This window comes from Ovis aries, chromosome 1 (assembly GCF_016772045.2).
Source record: "Ovis aries strain OAR_USU_Benz2616 breed Rambouillet chromosome 1, ARS-UI_Ramb_v3.0, whole genome shotgun sequence".
Taxonomy (NCBI): Eukaryota; Metazoa; Chordata; class Mammalia; order Artiodactyla; family Bovidae; genus Ovis; species Ovis aries.
In genome coordinates, this window is record NC_056054.1 from 274,822,484 (window position 1) to 274,839,737 (window position 17,254).

At 46.9% G+C, this 17,254-nt stretch overlaps 1 long non-coding RNA gene across 1 annotated transcript in view; it reads left to right on the plus strand.

Moving 5' to 3' along the window:
- LOC132657535 (uncharacterized) overlaps positions 1-17,254 on the plus strand; it is a 107,071-nt gene that overhangs the window by 18,424 nt on the left and 71,393 nt on the right. The window lies entirely within an intron of this gene.

Consider the following 17,254-nt stretch of genomic DNA (forward strand, 5'->3'; position numbering starts at 1 on the left):
ACTATTTTGGGTGTGTGAACTAGTTTTCTTTGAGGATTAGAGTCATATTTTACCTCGAATCTCTTCTTAACCCTCCCTCTCTTCCCACCTCAACCCTCAGCTTGTCTGCTGAGCACATACTATATATCCACTCAATACTGTTGGTGTTTAGAGTCAGGGTGGCTCTGGTGGGGAGGGAATATTGGTCCTGACAGCTCCCTATCAGGGATGAAGATGGGGGAGGAACCCCTCTGGAGCCCAGGCTCTGTTCAAGGACAGCAGCTCTGTCTGAAGTAGGCCCTGAATAGACAAAAAGATAACAGCAGTTCATAATTAAAAGGTAGAAAACACATTTATATAGTGTGCAGGGCTCATTCATTTGCTTCCAGGTCAGGAAAGTTTCTATTCTATTAAAAAAAACAAGTTGTAAATGTCATCAAATGTCTCTGGAGAACTGTGGCAAGTTCCTTAACTTTTTGGAGCTTCACTTTCCTAATCTACAAAGGGGAAATGATAACTAGCCCACCCACTAGGGTTGCGGGGAGGGTTAAATTAGATTATGTGTATAAACCATTTAGCCTAGAATGTAGAAAAGAGTAGTAATTATTGCAATTCTATTTCCTATCATCGTTACTGTCCCATTAAACTAGTATGTCCCAGAGTCTGATAAGTGGGTTGTTTGGTAGTACCTAAGATAATTATCAGTGGTACACTGATTGACTTTTGAAAAGCTTTAATGTGTGCTAGAAAAAGCATAATTTTATTATATTTATGATTTTATGGATATGGTTTCTATTTCTTTATTTCTATTTATTAATTACACACCACCCCTAAACTTTGTGGCTTCATACAATGGTGACTTGCCATTTCTCTGGGTCTGTGAGCTGGATCAGGCATGGCCAGCTGGTCATGCCCGTCTGCACTCCCACATCTGGCACCTGTGCTGGGCTGGCTGGAGCAGCTGGGGCTCACCGGGAAGCTCTCTCCTTTTGCCTGTCTCAGCCAGGCAGCTGGACTTTTTTACACAGTGGATCGCGGCTCCAGATTTTCCAAAAGGACAAGTCCCATTGTGCAAGTGCCTGTTAAGTCTCTGCTTACGTCCTGCTAGCTAGGCTCCCATTGGTCCAAGCAAGTCACATGGCCAAGTCCAGAGTCGGTGTGGGTGGAACTGGGCAGCGTGTGAATCCTGGAAGGCACAGTCCTCTGGGGTTCAGTCCTTGGGTTGGGAAGATCCCCTGGAGAAGGGAAAGGCTACCCACTCCAGTATTCTGGCCTGGAGACTGTATAGTCCATGAGGTCGCACGGAGTCAGACACGACTGAGCGATGTTCACTTTTCACCCTAGTAAGAATCCACGCCGGGATCCGGAGCAGCCCGGCTCCAGAATCCGGTCTAAGCTATCAGGCAGACCTCCGCGCGCAGAGTGTATCTGTCATCTGTCTGCAGACTTAAGGAAGAAAGTCAACATGCATCCCACTCCGTTCACTGCCGTCGTGGGCCCTGAATTCAGATCGATCACAGCACAGCGGTGCTCCCCTCTGCTTCCCCATGTCCGGGGCTGGGCTGGAAGGACGCAAGTTGCTGAGAGCTGGCTAGGGTGGTTCAGCTGGTGTCATGGGTCTGCGGGCGTGGTGCTAACCATCTGCTGAGGGTCTTCTGTTCTCCCCCACATGACCTCCCCCCCCCCCCGTGACCTCCCCCCGTGCCTAACTCCTGGGCTTCTTCACAGCACAGGGGTCTTACATAGCTGCTGGCTTCTCTTCAGTGAGCAAGGTAGAAGCTGTCATGTCTCTTGGAAGGGAGGCTCGTATCTGAAAGCATTTCGCCTCTGCCATACTCCCTTAGTCAAGGACAGGCGCAACGCTGGTCTAGATTCCAGGGCTGGAGAAAGGGACGCTGCTTTCTGTGAGAGCAGCGTGCGTGTGCAGGCAGGGAAGGACGCCATCGAGGCTGTATTTCTACACTTTCTACCACAGAATGCTTTAAGTCCAGAATAACACCAACTTAAGGTTTTGTTTTTCAATGGACAGGTTTTTATTTTTTCTTTGTAAAGGAGCAATTTAGTTTCACAGCAAAACTGAGGGAAAGGTAGAGATTTTCCATATACCCCCTGCGCTTGCCAAGGCAGGCATGCCAGTGTGCCAAGTCACTTCAGTCGTGTCCAACTCTTTGTGACCCCATGGACTCTAGCTCGCCAGGCTCCTCTGTCCATGGGATTTCCAGGCAAGAACACTGGAGTGGGTTGCCACGCCCTCCTCCAGGGATCTTCCCAACTCAGGAATCAAACCCTGACTTTTATGCCTCCTGCATTGGCAGGTGGCTTCTTTACCACTAGCACCACCTGGGAAGCCTCCCCCATTATCAAAGCTCCCTTCCCCTCCAGTGGACATTTGTTATAACTGATGCGTGTACATTGACGCATCATGAATGCCCATAGACAGCAACTGGCACTAGGTCTCACTCACTGTAGTTCTACGGGTTTGGACAAATGAACAGTGACACACATCTGTCATTGTGGAATTGTACGGAGCACCTTCATTGCCCCATAAATCCTCCACGCACTGCCTCTTCATCCCTCTCTCCCACTAACCCCTGACACTCCCTGATCATCTGACTGTTCTCGTAGCTTTTTCTCTCCAGAACGACACACAGTTGGGATCACAGGGTGTATGACCTTTCCAGGTTGCCTTCTTTTGGTTAGGAATTTGCATTTAAGTTATCCCCCTGTCTTTCCATGGCTTGATACCTCATTTCTTTTCAGCGCTGAATAATCTTCCATTGTCCGGATGTACCACAGTTTATTTATCCTTCCAGCTACTGAAGGACCTCTTTGTTGCTTTCAAGTGTTGGCAATTACAAATGAAGCTGCTATAAACATCTGGGCAGGTGTCTGTGCGGACAGAAGTTTTCAACTCATTTGGGTAAATACCAAAGAACATAATTGCTAGGCAGAATTTAAGGATTCACAGTTAGAACAACGTTCGGTAAAAAATATTAGATTGAACCATATGAAATCTCTGATTTTGTAGATCATGTCCAGATTTTGGTAGCTTTATATGGTTTAACCTAAATAGAATCCTGGAGTAGGAAACAGCAACTCAATCCAGGATTCTTGCTTGGAGAATCCCATGGACAGAGGAGCCTGGCAGGCTATAGTCCATAGTATCATAAAGAGTTGGACATGACTGAGCGACTGAGTATACATAACCTAATATGTGTAATATAATATGTAATATAATGTGGTGAAAGTTTCTAATATGATATGCTGATAACTGAAGTTTGGGAACTGTCTAATCAAAGTATTTTATCTTCTGGTGGTTTTCATTTCTTTGTGTTTTTGTTTGACCAAAACATGGAAGATGCTTATTTAGACCATTTGTTTCGTTGTTGATAGCAGAGGTGACCTGTAAAGAGTTGATGTGAGCTACAGCTTGTCAAATGTCCACTGAACACATCCATTCATCAAAATTCCTTGGCCCAAAGGACCACAGACTTCCAGATTTATTGCAAATCAGATACTTGGATGAGCTGGTAGCACTTTGATCTTTGTAGGGAGTTCAGTTCAGTTCAGTCGCTCAGTCATGTCTGACTCTTTGCAACCCCATGAATTGCAGCACGCCAGGCCTCCCTGTCCACACCAACTCCCAGAGTTCACCCAAACTCAGGTCCATCGAGTCCGTGATGCCATCCAGCCATCTCATCCTCCGTCGTCCCCTTCTCCTCCTGCCCCCAATCCCTCCCAGCATCAGAGTCTTTTCCAAGGAGTCAACTCTTCACATGAGGTGTCCAAGTATTGGAGTTTCAGCTTCAGCATCAGTCCTTCCAATGAACACCCAGGACTGATCTCCTTTAGGATGGACTGGTTGGATCTCCTTGCAGTCCAAGGGACTCTTAAGAGTCTTCTTCAACACCACAGTTCAAAAGCATCAATTCTTCAGTGCTCAGCTTTCTTCACAGTCCAACTCTCACATCCATACATGACCACTGGAAAGACCAAAGCCTTGACTAGACGATCTTTGTTGGCAAAGTAATATCTCTGCTTTTTAATATGCTATATAGGTTGGTCATAACTTTCCCTCCAAAGAGTAAGCGTCTTTTAATTTCATGGCTGAAATCTCCATCTGCAGTGATTTTGGAGCCCCCTCAAAACGAAGTCAGCCACTGTTTCCACTGTTTCCCCATCTAATCGCCATGCAGTGATGGGACCAGATCTTCATTTTCTGAATGTTGAGCTTTAAGCCAACTTTTTCACTCTCCTCTTTCACTTTCATCAAGAGGCTATTTAGTTCTTCTTCACTTTCTGCCATAACGATGGTGTCATCTGCCTATCTGAGGTTATTGATATTTTTCCTGGCAATCTTGATTCCAGCTTGTGCTTCTTCCAGCCCAATGTTTCTCATGATGTACTCTGCATATAAGTTAAATAAGCAGGGTGACAATATACAGCCTTGACGTACTCCTTTTCCTATTTGGAACCAGTCTGTTGTTCCATGTCCAGTTCTAACTGTTGCTTCCTGACCTGCATATAGGTTTCTCAAGAGTCAGGTCAGGTGGTCTGGTTCCCATCTCTTTCAGGATTTTCCAGAGATTGTTGTGGTCCACACAGTCAAAGGCTTTGGCATAGTCAATCAAGCAGAAATAGATGTTTTTCTGGAACTCTCTCACTTTTTGATGATCCAGTGGATGTTGGCAATTTGATCTCTGGTTCCTCTGCCTTTTCTAAAACCAGCTTGAACATCAGGGAGTTCATGGTTCACGTATTGCTGAAGCCTGGCTTGGAGAATTTTGAGCATTACTTTACTAGCATGTGAGATGAGTGCAATTGGGCGGTAGTTTGAGCATTCTTTTGCATTGCCTTTCTTTCAAATTGGAATGAAAACTGAACTTTTCCAGTCCTGTGACCACTGCTGAGTTTTCCAAATTTGCTGGCATATTGAGTGCAGCACTTTCACAGCATCATCTTTCAGGATTTGAAACAGCTGAACTAGAATTCCATCACCTCCACTAGCTTTGTTCGTAGTGATGCTTTCTAAGGCCCACTTGACTTCACATTCCAGGATGTCTGGCTCTAGGTGAGTGATCACACCATTGTGATTATCTGGGTCGTGAAGATCTTTTTTGTACAGTTCTTCTGTGTATTCTTGCCACCTCTTCTTAATAGCTTCTGCTTCTGTGAGGTCCCTACCATATCTGTCCTTTATCGAGCCCATCTTTGCATGAAATGTTCCCTTGGTATCTCTAATTTTCTTGAAGAGATCTCTAGTCTTTCCCATTCTGTTCTTTTCCTCTATTTCTTTGCACTGATCACTGAGGAAGGCTTTCTTATCTCTCCTTGCTATTCTTTGGAACTCTGCATTCAGATGCTTATAGCTTTTCTCCTTTGCTTTTCGCTTCTCTTCTTTTCACAGCTATTTGTAAGGCCTCCTCAGACAGCCATTTTGCTTTTTTGCATTTCTTTTTCTTGGGGATGGTCTTGAGCCCTGTCTCCTGTACAGTGTCACAAACCTCCATCCATAGTTCATCAGGCACTCTGTCTATCAGATCTAAGCCTTTTAATCTATTTCTCGCTTCTGCTATTTAATCATAAGGGATTTGATTTAGGTTATACCTGAATGGTCCAGTGGTTTTCCCTACTTTCTTCAATTTGAGTCTGAATTTGGCAATAAGGAGTTCATGATCTGAGCCACAGTCCGCTCCCGGTCTTATTTTTGCTGACTGTATAGAGCTTCTCCATCTTTGGCTGGAAAGAATATCAGTCTTTGTTTGTTTTTAATCCCAACAGCGAGGGTATTTTCTACATCATTGGATATACCCGCAGAAACCCCGTGAGCTTGGTGGGACATTAAGAACATTTTCTGGCAGGAGTTGGTGCAAGAAATTGGAAAATGAATCACTGGAACGTTTGACTAAATGGAATGTACATCTGAGGAGGCTGTTCTCCAGCATAAACTGCCCAGCAATTAGTGAGATTTTGTCTTGGGCTGGGTTTTGATGATGAATCAGAACTTCAGAGATACTGAAGATCCGATTTAGACAAGTTACAGACTATTATTCTGTATTTAGTCTCTGCCAGATGAAAAAAATTTCCATCACTACCCTGGTGGTGTTTCAGCCTGGCAGTCCACTGTAGTGGGAAGTTTGTAACCAAATTGGGCAATGTTGCCCTGTGGACCTCCAATAAAATATTCCATTGTCGTTTGAAAGTTTGGAATCAGTAAAATAATTTTAGAACTCCTTTCTTTCATCTTGATTCTTTCTATGCGAGAAAATGTTTGTTCAAAAATAGCATCCAAATGATTTAAAATGTTCCAAATGGAGTCAACACCAAATCCAAAAAACAAAACAAAAAACCTCAAGCTATTTTCCAATAGGATTTCCTGAAGGAATGCTTCAAAAGGTCTGGCTATGTCCATGATGGCTTAAGTCACATGCCTCCCTTAAGCCTCAATAATCGTAGCCGCCTCACACTCTCAATAGCTTCTCAAGTTATTTTGGCTGCTCAACCCTGACCGTTAAGTAGAAACTTGATGATAGAAGAGGGTTCATTATGTGCGCAAACGTACTTTCTTCAGCTAATCATTGAAAAGCAGACTCGAAGGTATTCAGAGGCCCAGAACAATACTGTCGAAGCTAATTCAGTCCCTCCCAGGTCAAGGCTTGTGACCAGGGCTCCAGCCTTTGTCAGACAAACAAATGCATAGCTCTTCTGTGTGCTTCTTTTCTGCACATAAAAATCACACCTTAGAATAAGTGGGCACCGATTCCTCTTGCTCCATCTGCATTAATCTTCAGCCCTTTCTCTGGGGATAATGCGGAAGTAGTGTTGCCCTTGCCTGGCCAAGAACTCAAGCGCACTTCTTTCTGCTACAACGTTTTAATAAGCGCAAGCTCAGATCACGTGCTTAGTACTCCATCGTGACAGGTTGAATTTTAATATCACATCATTTTTCTCTTATTTAGATGTCTCCAAATATCATTGCATTCATTTAGGGATCATGTTTTCAGGAACATAAATTTATATTTGTTTTGTATACAATTATTCTTGTTCTTAATACAAGTTAAATAGAAATGACAGATTTGATTCCTTTGGACCATCAAAGTGGTCTTAGTTTAACACCTTCCCCATCTGGAAGGATGTCTGCATACCTACTTAACGTACTATAACCAAAACAAGAGTATGCAGAATAATAATGCGTCCTCAGAAATGGCACAACTGCTTTTCTCCCCCGATTAATGGCAGGCAGAACTAAAGCTGCCCAGTGTCCAATGGTCTTCCTCTGTCAGAGCCTTAACTGATGAATCTTGTAAACCTAGCAGAGAAAAAGATCTGTAACTTCTTATTATAAGCATATAAGGTGAAATGACCTTGCATGTCTGATTACCAATTAAAAGATGCAAATAAATAGCCACATCATGTTTCACAATGTCACGCATCTGTTCTCAAAGCCTGTGGATTCTCCTTCCCTACAAGACACAGTTAAGTGAAAGACAGTCTAAAGCAAATTATAGGTTTTATAGCCAGTATCAGGTTAGAAAACACACCACACATATTGCTATTTGAATGTTACTACTTGGAAATTATTTTATTGCTCTTCAAAAGTGATTGCAAAACCTCCTCCGCTTAATACCCAGAAGTCATAAAATAGGAAGTGAGAATACTCCATGCCCATACCCACCTTAGACTCTTTGTCATTTGGCACGTATATATATAATTGATTGTCCTTTGTGTCTCTTTTGTGAATTTGCTTTTGACATCAGTTTTGGCTTCATTTTCATCATATGCTTTTAGTATTTTGTTTATTCATTTGGCTGCACCAGGTCTTTCCTGCGGCATGCGGGATCTTTAGGGGAGGCGTGTGGACCCTTTGTGGGCCATGCAGGCTCTAGGGCCCTGACCAGGGATGGAACCTGGCCCCTGCTTTGGGAGCGTGGAGTCTTAGCCATTGGACCACCAGGGAGGTCCCTGTGTGAATTCATTGTCCATCTCCTTCGGTCATTTGAAAAATAAATTGTACTCTTTTTGTCTTACTGATTACTAAGTGCTAGGTCGCTTCAGTCGTGTCCTACTCTTTGTGACCCCATGGACAGTATTCCACTGGGCTCCTCTGTCCTTGGGACTCTCCAGGCAAGAATACTGGAGTGGGTTGCCATTTCCTTCTCCAGGGGATCTTCCTGACCCAGGGATCGAACCCTGGTCTCTTATGTCTCCTGCACTGGGAGGCAGGTTCTTTACCACTAGCGCCACCGGGAAGCTGTGTATGTGGAATGCTTTGCTACCTTAGATTTGTGGGTAAGAGACAGACTGTCAAGAGCAGTAAACAAGCCTTGTATAGACAGAAACAGGAATAGACCCTCTACTGGGCTGTAGCTTTTATGCACGGTGCCCTGTGGGTACCGCTGTGATGGAGCCGTTTACCCATCTTGTTAGGGAACGCTCCTCTGAAAGGCTGGATACAGGGACTGCCTTTCAGCCACATCTCGGCTCAGTTGTTCTGGGGAGGCAATAAGGTGTAGCGCTGAATTTGTTCCCTAGTAGAAATTGCCAGCATGGTTGTACTTTACAAAAATACCTGCTCCCCCAGTAAGGAAGCAGAGCACATGTTGGCTGCAGCTAGTGGCCTCCTTCCAAAGAGAGCAGTATGGAAGGAGGGGAATAACCTTTCTTCAGATGAGCACGGCAAACACTACCTCGACCGTGGGATCAGGTTTACATCAACAGTGATCAGTGATGCTGAAGAAAGCAGCCTTGAGACGCTGTGATGAGATGCGCGTTTTGTGTCTACGGTCTTCCTCCCCCAAGCGGATAACCACAGTCTAACCGTGACACCAGCCAAACCCAAACCGAGGGCTATTCTGCAGAGTATCTGATCGGTATTCCTCAAAACTGTCACGGTCATCAAAAACAAGAAAGCGAGATGAATTGTCAGAGTCCAGAGGAGGCTATGGAAACACAGATGCTCAATGAAATGAGGTATCCTGCCCAGGATCCCAGAACAGAGAAAGGGTATAAGTAGAAATGAAGAAAATAAGAATAAAGCGTGGAGTTTAGTTAGCAGTATTGAGTCTTTATGGGTTCACGGGTCGTGACAAACGTACCATAATATTGGGTTGGCCAGAAAGTTCCCTTGGGTTTTTCCATGAGATGCTGTGTAAGACATGAAGGAACTTTCGGCCAACCCAATAACGCAGTGTGCCAATAGTAGGGGATTGGTGGGGGCATAGGGAACTCTCTGTACCATCGTTGTAAATTTCCTCTAAATCTAAAACTAAAGGTAAGTGTTTGTTAAGAAAAAACAATCATTTCTTCAGTGAAGCCATAAAATTCTCACCTGATTTAGGCTGGTTGTGACTATATCACCTTCAACACTGAGTCTGAACCTTATTAGTCTAAAAGCAGCTGAACTAAACAAAATCTAACTTGCGGTGAGTTTTCAAGACTGATGTTGGCAGTCTCCAGGACTGCCTGACCGGATGGGTGGAAATACTGAGCTGTATTGGAAACCATAGCGATGACTCCATCAAAACCATTTCGTTTTACAGAAGAAACGGAGGCCCAGAGGGAAGGAGGCGTTCAGGTCAGCTCTGCGTCCTAACTCAGTGTTTGCTCTCCCATCACGCGCCTCTTCCTAAGTCCTCCTGCATAACTGAGAAGTCCGTCCAGTTACTGCCTTTCTTGGGTTCTCCCATTTTGTTCAAAGAGTGATAGGGGCTCCCACAGGGGGTCAGCGGTAAGGACTCCGCCTGCAATGCAGGAGCTGCAAGAGACATGGGTGCAGTCCCTAGGTCGGGAAGACCCCCTGGAGAAGGGCATGGCAACCCCCCAGTGTTCTTGACTGGAGAATCCCCAGACAGAGGAGCCTGGCGGGCTGCAGCCCAAAGGTTCGCAGAGTCAGACACGCCTGAGCAACTTAGCATGCATCCTGACTGTTGTATAAAAGTGAGACACCAAGGGAAATCTGGGATCGAGTCGAGTTACATCTGAATCCCACCTGCCATATCATTTCTGGACCTCAGTCCTCAGGGACAAAATGGTTGCTATAATCCCCTTCTCTCAGATTAAATCCGCTTCTTTCTGTACTTGTATAAACCACATACAGAGTCTTGCCATGGTGGGCCCTCAACAACTGAGTTTTTTTAACAAGGACATAAGCTTGTATACACTAGTGGCTGCAGGCAGGATGTCATGAGCCCTTAAAGAATACAGATGAACTGGGTAGTAATTATATTCGTGGGAGCTTTTCCTGACCGGGGCTTTTCCATAGAATCAGCCACTTGCACAGACCTTCTTTCTCACCACAAATTGCTCTCCCTTAGAGCCGAGGCTTGCTAATGGAGAGAGACTGCACTGTTATATGGGAAGTTAGTTTATGGGTTCAAGGGACAACCCCCTCCAGCAGGGGCCTGGGAGAGAGCTGCCTGAATGCAGGCGTCATCCTTAGGTTACATTGTTTTTTAAATTTCAGGCTGGGAGAAATGCAATCTGAAGCTTTGACCTGTTGATCTAAATGTTACATGGAGATTGAATTGTCTCTTTTCCCCAAAGCTGACAAAAACTAAGATCTGCCTTACAGATGACCTTTAATAAGGATGCTCTGTCTTTCGTTTGCATTTTAAAGCCAAAGGCAGGTGGTGCAGTCTCTTGGGACTCACAGAACTCTGTGAGTCCTCTTGTCGGGGCTGCCTTTGGTAGCCAGCCCCCAGTACCCTCCCCTGTCCCAGAGTCAAGCTCAGAAATGCAGCGAGACAAGCCTTCGTTGGACAGTTAGAGTTGAACAGATTTTTCAAAAGGAATGACTTGGCGGCTTTCCTTGTGAAGTTCTTGGAGAAGGAGAACCCTTCTTCGTCTAGTTTGGATTCTTGCTGCAGGCACTCTGAGGCAGGACTGGGGGGCAGGTGACCCCAGAGAGCAGAATTCAGGAAGGAGGGAGGCAAAGTGAGAAAGCCCAGGGAAAGGGGTGTGAAGAGCCGCTTCATTTCTGCACGTCTCTCTTTGGTATCTCTCCAAGGAAAGGAACCATGTCAAGCCCGTGTCACACACATCTCAGATTTTCCCCGGGAGGACACGGACGCTGGCGCTCTTACTCACTGAATTCTGCCCTCCCGAAGGCTTGGAGACTCCTCTGGCAGCATCACCTCGCCATTGCGGCTTTGTTCACAGCTGCGTGTCCTTGACAGTCTCCGGAAGGCAAACCAGAGGGCTGGGATAACGCCCTTGATGTGGGTTTAGAGGCATGGAACTGCCCAGCTCGGCTGCACGGGGTCGGATGGAATGAGGGGCTTCAGCAGGCTGTGTTTCGGCATCGCCACCACGGTACATTCTAAAGCGGTGCTCTCCAGTACCGTAACTACCTGCTACGTTTACATTACTTAAAATTAAAAATTCAGAGTCTCAGTCATGGGGGCCACATTTCAAGATAAGCCCTTGAGTTAGCAGTCTCATGTGGCCAGAGTCTGTTGTACTGGATGGAGCAGACAGAACATCTCTGTCATCGCAGAAGGTTTTTTTTGAGCTGTTGTAGAAGATCAGCTGAGTGTCTTCAGTTCCGTAGGTCCCTGAGAAACTAGTGTGAGCTGAATATCTAGTAGTCAGGATAGGCTAGCCTTTGCTGAAATAACAAATGACTCCAAGCCTTCATGGCTTCAAATAACAAAGGTTTATTTCTTACTCAAACTATGGGATCCAGGTTAAGACAAAAAAAAAAAAAATAAACAAAGGCACCATGTCAACTGCACACGGAGGAAAAGGGAGTGAGTCTTATACCAATAACTGAAGCCTCAACCAGAAATGACCTGCTGTTTCCACGTATGAGTCATGGAATCCTACCACACTGTGACGGATTAGGAATTTCGGAGAGGAAGACTGGGTCTCAGCAAGCAGGTCTGTCGACTAGCTCTGCTCATACGGTCACTTTCTCTTTCACTTTCTCGATCATCTACTCAGCAGATATCTGAATATCTGCCAGGCATGCTGGTGAGCCTGGGGGTGTAGAGCCTGGATAAAGGCAAGCTTCTTGCCTTATGGAGCTCACTTACATTTGCTGGTAAATGGCCCTTACAGAGCAGTTACAGCAAAGGGGCAAGCGTCCTCGTAAGCAAAGAACGAGATGCTTCATTATCAGCAAAGCAAGCGGCTGCTATGCATATCAGTGAGACTGCGAGAACCGTGTCTGTCCAAATCGAGTCCCGACCCTCACGAAGACAGGGACGTGAGGGGGTCTGTGCTTCCCTCCCTCCCCTTCCATTCGCACATCTAGTCCATTCCTGAATGAGACCCAAACGGGGTGTGGGCCCTGCCGAGTGGCGGCCTCGACACCACAGCTTGGCCAGGGCGCGGAGGTTGCAGGGGACTTCTCTGCAGACCCGCTGGCACACCTCACAGCCTCGCCACAGCGCTAGGAGCCAGCCTTCCTGGCACAGAGCCGCAGCCGGGCAGCGGGCCTTCTGGACGTCCCCCCGAGGAAGTCAAACAGGACCAGCCAGGGGCCACCCAAGGGCGTGGCCTGGCGTAGAGGGTGGAGGGGGCAGGGAGCTGTGGCAGGGGGCAGGGGCCGCTTCCGGCCCTTCACCAGCTTCTCCGTGGCCGTGGGCACCCTGCCCTTGGGCACTGACCTGCCTGTCCTCAGAGCAGGACATGGGGCTAGATGTCCTAGCTCAGTTCCTGTCTTCCGGTTTAGAGGATGTCTACAAGCCACAAGGTCATTCAATTCTATTTTTAAAAATTCAGTTCAGTTCAGTCGCTCAGTCGTGTGTGACTCTCTGCAACCCCATGGACTGCAGCACACCAGGCCTCCCGGTCCATCACCAACTGTCAGAGTCTACTCAAACTCATTTTCATCGAGTCAGTGATGCCATCAAACCATCTCATCCTCCGTCGTCCCCTTCTCCTCCTGCCCTCAATCTTTCCCAGCATCAGGATTTTTCCAATGAGTCAGCTCTTCGATCAGGTGGCCAAAGTATTGGAGTTTCAGCTTCAACATCAGTCCTTCCAATAAACACCTAGGAGTTTAGGATGGACTGGTTGGATCTCCTTGCAGTCCAACTTATTTGTCTGCCCTGGGTCTTAGTCGGGATATGTGGGATCTAGTTCCCTGACCAGGGAGTGAACCGAGGCCCCCTGTATTGGGAGCATGGAGTCTTACCCATTGGAGCACCAGGGAAGTCTCTAAATTAAATGATGTATCTTTCTCTTTATTTTTTTCTGCATTTCAACCCATTCATTCAAAATAGACCTTCGAGGAGGCTACACTCATTAAGCGCCTGGGCTCTGGGGCCAGACTTCCTAGGTTTGCATCTTGGCAAGTGTGGATCATGACTCAGCAGTTTTTGAGGGGACTTCAGCATTCAGCCCTGAGGGAACCCGCGACAGGCCCCAGCTGTAGAAGTAACTGTAGGGAGAGGAGCAGAAGCAGAGTGGGTGATTGGTGAGGGAAGGAAGCGTGCCGTGGAGGGCTGCGCCCAAGAAGAGGCGGAGGGCAGCAGGACAAGGGGTCTTGGGAAGGAAGAGGGGACTGAGAGTGCGGTCTCAGAAAGCTTCCCGTAGCAGGAGGTGCATGGACCATGGCCGGAAAGGGTCGATCAGGCAGCGAAGGCGGGAGGAAGCGTCCCAGCTGGAGGGAGGGACGCCGGGCCCCAAACACCAGCGTGCCTTATTGGTTAGATGAGCTGCTCGCTTGTTGAAGGGTTCTGAGTTGGAGGGTAACCTTTAGGTCACTGGGCTCGAAGACAAGGAATGAATTTGAGTCAGTTCTGGTGAAGTAGACGAAGGGAAGTGAAAGTGAAGTCGCTCAGTCGTGTCCGACTCTTAGCGACCCCATGGACTGCAGCCTACCAGGCTCCTCCGTCCAGGGGATTTTCCAGGCAAGAGTACTGGTGCCATTGCCTTCTCCAACTAATTCACTAGTTTAGTGTGCAATCAAATAACAGAGGCTTTGAATAAGGTAAACTGGCTAGTAACAACTAATCAGTGTTCTTCAGTGATTACTGTTCTACACAGGCAGGAGGTAGGCAAACCTAGAGCCTATTACAGAGAGTGAAGTCAGTCAGAAAGAGAAAGACAAATATCATATACTAATGCACAAATACGGAATCTAGGAAGATGGTACTGATGAACCTACCTGCGGGGCAGCGGTGGAGAGGCAGACGTAGAGAACAGACTCTGGACACAGCTGGGGAGACAGAAGGCGCGATGATTTGAGAGAGGCGCACGGAAACATATATATTGCCATATGTAAATAGCCCGTGGGAATTTGCTGTCTGACGCAGGGAACCCAGATCTGGGGCTCTGTGACAACCTGGAGGGCTGGGGTGGGGAGGGCGCTGGGAGGGGCGTTCAAGAGGGAGGGGCCATGTGTATACCTGTGGCTGGTTCACGGTGATGTATGGCAGAAACCAGGACAATACTGTAATTAGCCTCCAATTTAAAATGAAGTTAAACTTAAAAAGGGGATGGTAACTGTACAGAGTGATGGGGCCAAAAATGTGTCTCCAACAGAGGAGATAAAAATAATATAATGGCCTTTAAAGCACTTACTATGTGCCTGGCACTATCCTAAGTGTGTCCATGGGTTATTTCATGTTTTTTATCGCAATCTGATTGGATGAGGACTCTTGTTGTCTTCAAGTTACAGATGGCACAGAGAGATTAAGACACTTGCCCAAGGTCACACAGAGGAAAAGTATAGATCCAGGATTCAAACCCAGACATCCTGGCTGTGTACTTTTTGAGATGCTTTGTGGGCATTTGGGAAGGAGTTGTTGTTCAGTCGCTTAGTCGTGTCCAGCTCTTTGCAACTCCATAGACTGCAGCACGCCAGGCTTCTCTGTCCTTCACTATCTCCAGGAGTTTGCTCAGACTCATGTCCACTGAGTTGATGATGCCATCCAACCATCTCATCCTCTGTCATTCCCTTCTGCCTTCAATCTTCCCAGCATCAGGATCTTCTCTAATGAGTTGGTTCTTCGCATCAGGTGTTCAAAGTATTGGAGCTTCAGCTTCAGCATCAGTCCTTCCAATGAATGTTCAGGGTTGATTCCTTTAGGATGGACTGGTTGTATCTCCTTGCAGTCCCAGGGACTCTCGAGAGTTTTCAGTGCCACAGTTTGAAAACACCAATTCTTCAGTGCTCAGTCTTCCTTATGTTCCAGCTCTCACATCCATACACGACTACTGGAAAAACCATAGCTTTGACTATACTGACCTTTGTCAGCAAAGCGATATCCCTGCTTTTTAATACACTGTCTAGGTTTGTCCTAGGTTTTCTTCCAAAGAGCATGCATCCTTTAATTTCATGGCTTCAGTCAAGTGATTTTGGGGCCCAGGAAAATAAAGTCTGTCACTGTCTCCATTTTTTCCCCATCTATTTGCCATAAAGTGATGGGACTGCATGCCATGATCTTAGTTTTTTGAATGCTGAGTTTTAAGCCAGCTTTTTCTCTCTTCTCTTTAAGTTTCATCAAGAGACTCTCTAGCTCCTCTTCACTTTCTGCTCTTTAGGGTGTCTGCATATGCCGTCTGCGTATCTGAGGTTATTGATATTTCTCCCGGCAATCTTGATTCCAGCTTGTTTGCAGGATAACAATATAATAACAAAGTAATTGAGATAACAAAGTAATTGAGAAATGATGCTGCTCCAAAAAGATAATGTAGGAAGAGACTCAGACAGAGTGTTTGCTGTGGGATGGGATGTCTAGGTCTCTAGAGCAGGAGAGAAAGAGGACCTATGAGTTAAGAAGAAAGAAAGTGAAGTCGCTCAGTCGTGTCCAACTCTTTGTGACCCCATGGACTGTAGCCCACCAGGCTCCTCTGTCCATGGGATTTTCCAGGTAAGAATACCAGAGTGGGCTGCCGTTCCCTTCTCCAGGGGATCTTTCTGACCCAGGGATTGAACCCAGGTCTCCCACCCTACAGGCAGACTCTTTAGCGTCTGAGCCACCGGGGAACCTTACAAGTATAAGGGGGCAGGGAAATCAGGGCAGTTGAGGGATCTCTTGGGAAACAGTTTATATGTCCACACCCATGGAAGAGCAGAAAGGCAGGTGGCAGAGGGTACTTGTTAGGGGCTTACAGAGAGGACACAGGCTTTTGGAACAGTGTCCCTGACCACGCAATCTAATAAAGGCTGCACACTCTCTGGGAAGGCATGGTGTCTGAAATCGGAAGGGCCGGATCCTAGTCCAAGGTCTGCCCTCCTAGCTGCGGAACTTGGGTGGGGCATTTACCCTCTCTGTGTCTCAGTCTCCTCGTTTGACAAACAGGGTTACTTACTTCATAGGGCCGTTGGAAGGACTGATCTTTTAGTTTTCGGAGTGGGCTTGGGATAGTCGACACCCTGCAAGTACTGGGCTTCCCGGGTGGCTCAGCAGTAGAGAATCTGCCCGCCAATGCAGGTGACTGGGGTTTGATCCCTGGGTTGGGAAGATCCCTGAAGACAGACAGAAGTGGCTACCCACTCCAGTGTTCTTGCCTGGAGAATCCCATGGACAGAGGAGCCTGGTGGGCTCCAGTCCATGGGGTTGCAAAGAGTCGGACAAGACTGAGGGACCAAAACCACCACAACAATGCTAGTATTGACTCTTATTATCGTCGTCATTATTTTCCCTGAATCCCAGAAGCCTTGACAGCCAAGGACAGAGGCAAGGTTTGGGTGTGGCCAGTGGTCTAGGCCACTCTAGCCTGAGCCCAACAGTACGGTGGCTTGAGTTCAGAGACAGTCACGACGCTCCTGTTTGGAAATGTGAGAAAAGGAATCTCCCTCTGGTTGAAGAACTTCCTCTTTTTTTAGTGGCTGATTCTGGAATCTCCAAGGAAGTTTCCAGATTCACATTCCTATCGTGAGAACACACGTGTGCAGCAGAGTGCTTGCGAATAAGGCAGCAAGCCCTGGGAAAACACGGCGGCTTACAAAAAGCACCAGAGGCACTTGCAGAGGAGCTCGGCGAATCCGAGCTTCAAACCACCGATGCTGCCACCCCCTCATCGAGGTTTCAGTTGGTGTAAAAGCTTCCCCCCAAATTTCCCGTTTCAGGGCAGACATTCTATCATGCGAAAATCTTCCCCTTCCCCCTCCGCCCCCACCCCAACCTAGTGGCATTAGAGCTTCTGCTCACGAAAACAGCAAAGACACTGGGACCTTTAACCGACAGACACGCCTCCCTGATGGAGCGACGTCATCCTGATTCCCTTTTAGAGAGCATACTGCCTGTTTAAGATGTCACTCAATCAGTTCACTGTATCAGCAGGACTTCTGAGTCAATCTGTCAGCATCTCAGATGGGAAT